Source organism: Berghia stephanieae, chromosome 1 (genome assembly GCF_034508935.2).
Source record: "Berghia stephanieae isolate SIO BIC M18660-M18661 chromosome 1, UCSD_Bste_1.3, whole genome shotgun sequence".
NCBI classification, from domain to species: Eukaryota; Metazoa; Mollusca; class Gastropoda; order Nudibranchia; family Aeolidiidae; genus Berghia; species Berghia stephanieae.
In genome coordinates, this window is record NC_088360.1 from 126,884,886 (window position 1) to 126,894,822 (window position 9,937).

A 9,937-nucleotide genomic window follows, 5' to 3' on the forward strand; every position below is an offset into this window, starting at 1 on the left:
TAACTGATTCCAAGCGAATCGACCACTGTACCATCATTTTCGTTATCTCTGTCCTGCCAGACATTTGAACTTTTTGTCTATAATGTAGGTCGGATGTTCTCGTGGTGGGATATAAACTGTCTGCGCCAAAGACAGGTTACATCTTAATCGTTATCTCCTTATTCAAGCTATATTGACTTTGGTCATCGTTATTCAAGATATCTCTTTGGAACTGAATCTCTTGTCGACTTGAGCGATTTTCTTAAGTGAAATTGTCTTCCTTATCTGAAGGTGTAATACATGTCGAGTAACTTTTACTAGCGGAGAAAGTTGACATAGATAATAATAGTAATGTGACGTTATGAACCTCGAGCGTGCCATGAGGCATGAGGAACATTTAAAAGGTGAAGGATAAGGCAGAGTTTGTAGTGGCAGTTAGTCTGCTGATGATGTTGACAGTGTTAAAGGTGGTGGTGGAGGAGGACACAGAGGAGGAGGAGGAGGAGGAGGAGGAGGAGGAGGAGGAGGAGGAGGAGGAGGGAAAGGAAAAAGATCGAGAAAAAATAAAGAGAAGGACGAGAAATAGTGGAAAAGAAAACTTACTCGTGTAACTACATGCTGAAATAATTGAAGAAACGAGATATAAACACATAGCTTCATAGCAGGGGAGTTGATTGCTAGCCCATTTGATGGACAAAATCACCGTAAGAGGTAATAAAAGTTTTGCTTGGACAAAGACACATTTATACTGTAATAAGTAGAAAACTGGGTCACACATTTTCATGACGAAAGTAAAACATTACATGTCCACTCTGGACTTTATTGGCAATTATTACCTTTATGACGTGATAAGTAATGACTGTTGTGTTTATCATTTCACAGTTCAGTGGAGATTTAACGTCTCAGGTGTAATCTTTGAGTCTTACAATTCATTTTGATCCGAAAGACCAAGACCCACGATATGAGCGTCAGTTTGGAAATGGCGGAAAGATCACTGTAGAACAGCTTAGCCTTGTCCCAAAACGGTCCTCAAGTCATTGCCGCACTCTGGATTAAAATGTGTGTTAAAATTTCTGGTCAAATATTAATATTTAAAGCGTGTTTAATTAGCTTATGTTAGGGTGTATCAATGTTCTTTACCATAGGGCACACTCACACACACATAAACACAAACACATACACACACACGGACACACACAAATACAAATTTGAACTTGCCATTACCTATTTCATCATTATTTACTTGTCACAAATCATAATAGTCTACGTCAAACGTCCTTCTCACTCTTATAACTTCACTCTTTGGATTACGAGGGGGTCGGGTATCATAGATTTAAAAATAGAAAATGATTTCATCTTTATAGCAGATCTAGCCTATAAAGAAAAATCCCCCAACCCCCACCTAAGCTAAACCAAATCCCAATCCCTCCTTTCTTCCCCCCCCCCCCCCCCCCCCACCCCAGCCCTCATCCATCAACGCTTTCCATAGATTAACCACCAAACATCATCGACAAACCACTTTGCACTCTGTTCATAATTTGTCCCATCAAGCTTTCACTTCTTTTAACTTTCTACACATACTACATAGCGGCGATACCTGGACTCAAAGGAATGTCAACAGAGTGGCCTAGTCTTGATGATATGTTCGGGTAAATCTCAAAGACCCCACGTAAGGTAAGTCTATGTTATGTCTGGAGATTGACCTTTGGTTGGATGGACTTAGTTCTTCAGCGACCCCCAATCCTCACGCCACCTACAGCAACGTTTCTGCCTCTTCCCCGGACCCGCAATGCCTTCGTTTTATCAACACAGTTTTACCTATTTTGGTGGCACATCTAACTAGGGTCAAGTTTTTTTCCCCTTTCAGACCCCTCCTAATCCCCCCCCCCCCCCAACCCCACCTGTCCAGCAATGTTTGACTGACATTGTCTATTAGATATGACACGAGAGCGCTTTGCAATATCATCATACCCAAAGGATATGAAGTAAATGTTATTTTCCGTCAACGTTATAAAAAATGGAGTTATCGCTTAACTCATGGGTCCTTAATTTTCCTTTGTTCTACAAAATGGCGTGGAGGTACCAGACAATACAATACTAGCTATGCACATTAATTAATAATTGTTTTTCAACCACGAAGTTAAAAACGTTTTTAAAAAATACATACGATCATCATCATCATCGTCATCATCATCATCATCATCATCATCATCATCATCATCATCATCATCATCATCATCATCATCATCATCATCATCAACATCACCATCACCATCACCATCATCACCATAAAAGAAAGAAACAAGTGTTTTGTCAGATGACGTCAGAATTAATATAGGGAGCTGGAATGTCTAATGCCATTGAATTACCGTCTATAATGTGGTCACAAGGTCCGTCTGTGGCAGCTAGATAGGTCGAAGTTAATAGTATTGGCTGTGATGAGTGGCGATATATTTGGGGACCAATGGTATTGATGGCATCGATGGAAGGACGGTGCCTTTTGTCCTCTGTGATAAATTCAAACGAATTTGGTCGTTGTCAGTGGCCGGATGGTTGATAATTATTACAAAACTCCGAAAGCAATGTTGTCCTTGTGTAAGGCACGCTAAACGCATTACCGCACCCAACTCAGGTGTAAATCAATATCCTGCTAAATAAAGTGGCGGATATTGTAACTGCTAGCACAATAAAAGTGCTATACAAGAGACTTTTATTGAATGAGGAAATACATAGAACATTAACAAGTGCACATAGCATATTTATTATATGGCGAAGTGATCGTGTATATTTGTGCTATATTATTATGATTATTAGCAATAACACTGACAGTCATATAAATGGTAACTGGCGGCCATGATGCTGGTTATTATTGTTGTAAGTATGTAGTAAGTATTGATAACGATGAAAGAGGTATTGGTTGAGTAATGATGACGACAGGAGATAAGACATATGTGACCTACTTTGGCAAAGAATTATCCCGTAAGGATAAACTAAAAGCTGAAAATTAATGCTATTAGGGAAATGCGAATGTCACATATTCCGTCCCTTAGTTGTGTCTAACCCAGCGAATGCTATTAAACTTTTTTTTTTAATTGAGCTTTATATAGCGCAATATCCACTAAATGTGCTCAAAGCGCTTTACAAGGGGTCATGGTCAACAGCAACATTAAACATGTAAGACGGGACATGACGCCTGTTATGCGATATTACAATTTTTCGGACAAAGACAACGCTGTTAACGGCCAGGTACTCAATTTACACCTGAGTACGGTGCTATACGCCGAGCACGAGGCTCGAACCCAGGACCTTCCGATCCGAAAGCGAGTGTCATACTACTAGACCACATAGCCTCACAATCATGTTTCACACATCACAAATTATACACTTTCGTACGATCAAGCCACAACGTGTGTTTTCGTCCTTGTAGTAATTATTATTTTCTCTCTTATCAAGAGAGCAGCAAATACATCCACTCAATAAATTCAAACATATTTTGGGTTAGTTTATATGTTTTATTGAGGTTGCGGATTGTAGTAGATAATTAAAGTGAGAAAAAAATACTTTAACTGAAATTTGATGAACAAAAATGAATATAACAGTTTCGTAAAAGAAAAAAAAAATCAAACACGGAATGTTTCGGGCTCAAAATCCTGCTTCAGCCAATAACAAAAACAATAAAAACACTAATGCACCACTGAAAATTCAGACAGGCAGCAGATACATATTATTGGGTATGTCTTGTACGGCAAGTAAAAGGATCTTGAATTTTCGAAGGTGTTATATTTTTCATTTTTCTTCATTAGTTTAAACAGTCCACAGCCTCTAGCAGCATAGTATCACAATCGAGATTTCGACTTAAAAAAAAATAATTTAAAAGTATTCTTATGCTTCTCTCTGACACAATACCACATTGAGACCGTGATATGCTAAAAATAAACCTGACGAAAATAAATCTAAAAGAAACATTTGTAAAACAGATAGGAAGTGAGAAATCACAAAGATGCAGTCAAGAAACAAAGGTTACTACAGGTTACTACTTACACTTTGTGAATGAATATTATAATATAGAGGAACGTTTTGGGCGTTTGGATAAGGATAACGGATAGGGGTCTTTCTTTGTATGCTGGGTAGGTGAGTACCTATGTAGGTAGATGGATGTTGGAAGGAATTGGGTGGGGGGGGGGGGGGCGGTGGTTGGGTAGAGAGCTCTAATCGGATTGATAAAGATTGTCGTGATGTACGGGAATGAAAGAAAAATGGTGAAGACAATCTTAATCGATCGAAATATCATCAGGTCTTTTGCACTAATAACTATCTACTCGTCCTAACCTCCCGCTGACATTGGCATTGAAAATAATAATTCAGTGGACAAATTGAAAACCATATATCTAAAATTTTGGTCGAAAACTCGATCTTCTAATTTTAATTGATTAAAATGTCGTCATCTTGCCAAAAACTCTCAAACCTAGGACTTCACAGAAGTCCCAGGTCTGAGAGTTATTGGCAAGATGAGGGTCATATAAATCAATCAATGGATATTTGTAGAACGAGTTTTCTGGTCAAAATTTTAAATACGTGTTTTTTCCCGAACACTAAAGAAAAGTCATCATCATGGCATTGACCTGAAGATTACGGATACCTACCCAGTCTTCGTGGGTACAGCCGTTATCGATGTGACAGAAATACTATGAAAAATATGTTGGCATCACGAAATGATAATGGAATAGTATTTTATAAGACACAAGGTAAGCTTCGAATCATGACTGGCTAGTCAAGTAGGACATTTTCTTTTCAGTTCTAATATTGGGATCATGCCATAGGAATTTATGTATCGACGTGTCTAAGCTCATGTCGGATTTTGAGATATCGTCATATTATCGAATGCATGATCGAAGTCATTCTGTGTTTCATTGCCAATGTCAGTTTAACACGAAATTAAAGATTACGTAGACGTGTTGTTTTGTCTGAATGGGACAAAAATTAAATTCATTGATGATACAAAAAAAAAAAAAAGAATGAGAGGAAGAAAAAAATTCCGAATCATAACAAATTTCGAAAAACTGACAGGAAATAGAGAGGAATGAAATTTAAAAAAAAGGAAAACGAAAATAAAAGAAAGAGAAAAAAGCTAATTAAGAAGCCATCTGCAAAAGAAAAAGTGCATGACATATGCAAAAAACAAAACAATATTATATGATATTGAAACAATCTTCTAAATGATCGTATCGAGCGAAATCTCCATTAAATATAAAATGGTAGCTACCGCTTAAAATAGTGAATAAGCATCAACCCTGCAAACATTAAATAACTGATCAAAATGAAAACAAATTACCTACACTGTTGCTAACTAAAAGCATGGGAACGATTGAAAGAAATGACTTAAAGAGTAGAATAAATATTATTTTCTGCATCGATTTCTTATCACTGCTTATACACGTCTTCCCTTGAATTTATCAAATGATTTATATCATTTGCTGTGGCGCATTCCATTCTGCTTTAACAGTGTTCCAAAGCTCGTAAGCATTCCTTGCTTGGCACTCGTGTTCCCTCGTAGGTCTTAATAGGAGATCTCAGAGGTGTACAATAAGATTGGTGTCTGAATTTACAGCTGGCCACTCGAGCACCGAAGTCTTCTTCCCAGTTATTTGAGGTTGCACATAGTCCAGCAGTTGCAAGTCTTCCAAACATTGTCCAACTTGAACTGTTGTTTTCCACAGCGATATCAGCGGCATAAGAGAGGGATTGGTTGTGTGCCGAGGAAATGTCCGATCATCATTGGCCGTTTTTACTCAGGGTTATTCTGTCCGCCTTTGATCCTCCGCATGCCCTTTCGTTGTTGAACTTTGCGGTAATAGAATAGCAGGTGACTCTAACATTTGTAACCTCAGCCACGTTTAGCATGAATATGGCCAAGTACACGAAATCTCTCTTCGAGGCTCAGTTTTGACATGTTTTCGCGAGAAATATAATTGAAATCCAAGTAATCACAAAGATAATATTTTTTTGGTTTAAGACAGCAGGTAACTCGAAAATGGTAGAAGACAACATGGGTTCTGTTTCGAGAAATTAAGAACTTGAGTTTTGTTTTCACGATTGTCCCTGTAATTATAATTCTTGTGCCCCATTTCCGAAGTCAAAATATCAAGTTGTCTTACAAAAATTTTCACCATCCCCGATTTGATTGACTGACCGATTGCAAAATAACCAAGTGCGGATGTGGTTTATTAAATGCTCTTTAAAATAATATGAAATTTTTTACTCTTACAAATAGTTAAACATTAGAAAGTTAGCGCATAAAAATGTAACGTTACTTTTGCACATGTATCTATTTATACTATACAAACTCTCCATACAATATAGATTGGGAATTATTATTCAAAGTACAAATAAACTCTGATATCTTAGTTAATATATTCATACAACACGCTGTCTAACATAAAATAAACAACACGTATTAAAAATTTTGGACAGAAAACTTGGCCTTCAAATATCGACTTCCTTGAAGTACCAATAAAAAGTATTGTAGGTGCAACAGTGTATTGTATTTCTCTCCCCTTGACCTTGAAAATAATACCACAGAACTAACGTCATCTTTTCTAGAGTAATTTATGAGGTTTGTTCGCAATCGATACCAATGTCCAATTACCATGACATTTTTTCATTTATGTCAAAGCAAAGTCTAGGTTAATGCTGGTTTATGAAGTACAATCTACGTAATAATTGCGTGCCTCTTTATCCGATTGTCGTGACGACGATGAAACGAAACGGTAGGAGCAGGGATTGAACATAAAAGCAATGTAGTTTTGCAAAAAGGAGGAAAAGTTATGGTCATTATTTTTTTGTTTTCTTTCTTTTATCACTTTGGTTATTGAATTGTTTAACCGTATTTTTTAAAAATCAAACTCAGTGGCTCATAAAAAAAAAACAAACAAACAAACAAATAAAAACAAAAACAAAACAAAACAGTAAAAATAAAACTTGAGCATTTATATTGTCTTCCCCAGAGGTTGGCCAGCAATGGTTCCAGTTCATTTCACGCTTGGATAGTCCGTAATTTTTCGGGTTTCACTGGCCTTACGTTAAAATAATATTCATTGAACTAATTACATCCAATACATCGTATTTCAATTTTTTCAACATGCTCAACGCTTTTTTTTTTTTGCAATGCTTTATTTTCATATTGTATAGAATCAAGGTTGTTCCTTTGAGCCAGCACTTCGGCAAAATTCGCCATTGTTTATTGCCATTCATCAATGAGTCGAGTGGGATGCTATTGTAAAGGGCGCTTAGCCAAGGACGCGACGCCTATGATTGTCAAAATTGACGAGAGGGCCAGAATTTACCTACTCGTCACTGACTACACGCAACATCACTGCACTTTGGGGGAAAGTACATTCTGACGGACTCGCGTCCAATCAAATGGGTAGCAAGCAATTGTTGCTGTTCTTTTAACGTTACAGAAACCGGGAAAAAATATTTCCTTTAGGGCTTTTAAGGACGATGGTCATTTTATTTGTAAGGCCATGTATGTGCGCATATTCATATTCACACAATTCATAAAGGTAGGTGCTTCACATCACTCGCTTGAGAAAAAAACCTCCCCAAAATAAAACAACTAAACAAACAAATAAAAAAAAACACAAGAAAAACACAAAAAACAAAACAAAACAAAAAAACATACCCCCCCCCCCCCCCCAAAAAAAAAAAAAAAAAAAAAAAAAGAACAACAGAAAAACAAAACAGAATCCCCTCCCCCCCCCCCCCCCCCCCCCCTCAAATAAAAAAAATTAAAAAATCGAACTAACAAAAACACAAAACGAATTAATAAGTCATTGACAAAAATTAGAGGTGAGGTATGAAACTTTGCAAGTCGATGATAGATCGAATAGTGGATTAAACAATGATGGTTTGAATCCACTATTAACCACTATTTGATTAAGGAATTGCAAACAAGTCATGAGAACAAAATGTCACTCCGATATCTAATAATATAATGGCTTGGCTATATGAAATAAAAATATAATTGAACTTCAATTTGATGCTTCCAAAAAAAAATCACAAATACACACAGACACACACACACACACACACACACACAAACTCTCTCTCTCTCTCTCTCTCTCTCTCTCTCTCTCTCTCTCTCTCTCTCTCCCTCTCTTTCTCCCTGAACCGCCCCTCTCAGATGGTTTAGATCTAAAATTACCATCGAGTTATGCCCCTGTCCCTATCACATCGGATGACTGCAATTCTAAAGTCAATATCGTTGTTCAGAAGAGATCGTAAATTCGTTCTCCACAAATAACTCAAATCGCGATTTCATGGGAAATAAAGATTTAACCAAGAGCTGTAATCAACAAAAATACTCTCCCTTAAACCCACTCCCCCTCCACCCCCAACAAAAAAAAAAAGAAAGAGACATACAAAAGAAAACAAAATATCATGGTACCGGTGTATACATTCAGTGGGATGTTAACTTTAAACTTTCGGGTATGAAGATCGCCACAACAAAACGGCATAGCGCAACAAAAACAACAACAACAACAAATAAAAAATAAAGATATAAAATTTAAGTGAATTAATTGAGTTAATAAAACCCAAAACCTTTTACAGGTTTTAAATTCGACAACAAATACGAGCAAATATGAATTATTGCATGACCAAGGACTTAAACATTGACTTATCGAGAAATAAATAAAATGTTTATGGGATACAGTGTGAATTTATGGATTTGATAAATCATTAGTGGGGCTTTATTTGTGGTCTTGAGTTATAACACTCGCCCAGTAGGTCCATGCTTCGAACCTCGAGTCCATTTCTGAGCGACACACAGGAAAAGGCTCTATACTCATTTTCTCTCTCCGTGCAAAATGAGTACCTGGTCGCTAACAGCGTTGTCTCAGTCGAAAAGAAAAGGAATATTACTTTAAAGGCTGATTCGGGCCCCAATCGCCATCGCGAAATTTTTATTCCCTATTGTCTTCTCTGGCGCATTCCTACTCACTTCATTTCTTGTTATTATGAACAGGAAGGCTGAACTAAAAGATTTTTTTCTCTTGCAAGTGACTCTACATTATCTGGTACCGTAGCACACCCGTGGCAATAGCTTGTTCCGTAATTGGTCTCTTGAAATGTCGAAAGTTATCCCAAGATGAGCCAATGCCTTTTTCTCAAAAGATACATCTCGTATATGTTGTCTTTCGCCTCGGGTTCGATCACTTTTTATATGTCTTTTGTCGCTCTTAATCTTTGTTAAGTAAGACATTATGGAAATACTTGTACGTTGTTTGAAGGGCGGGCTGATGATATAAGAACCGTTTTGTTATAACTTTTTGTGTTTAACAGCGCATACAAACACGGATTAAAAGAAAGCTTATAATCTCAGCTATGTATCTTATTATTTAATTAATTTTTCCACATAATCGCCATTACGAGTAGCTAAGAACTGCCATTGCTGAACTAGTTGGCGCATGCCGTCAACGAAGAATCCCAGTGATTTTGCTCGCTATCATCGAGGAACATCTGCCACTACTTCTTGAGCTGGGGGAACAAGAAATAGTCAGATGGAGCAATATCCGGACTAAATGTAAGGATAGGGTGCTGTATAGTCGGACTTTTGAACCGAATTTGACTAGTGTGGGGTCGCGCATTGTCATGCTGCGTCTAATTTTGAAGGCTCGTAGAGTTGAAACATATTGTTTAGAGTTCACAGTTTGCCCTTGTTTAAGAGATTCCACGTGATCTAGGTCTTCCATGTCACAGAAAATGGTAAACAAAACCTATCTCACAGAGACATTGAGTTTGAATTACCTTGGGCTTGGAGAAGATTTATGCCTGTACTCCATTGACTGCAATTTGGTTTCCGGGCCATAGTGGCGGACCCAAGATTCATCACCAGTCATAATTACCGCAGAAAAGTATCTCCGTCCTTGTCATATAGTTTCAAATCTTGGGTAAAAAA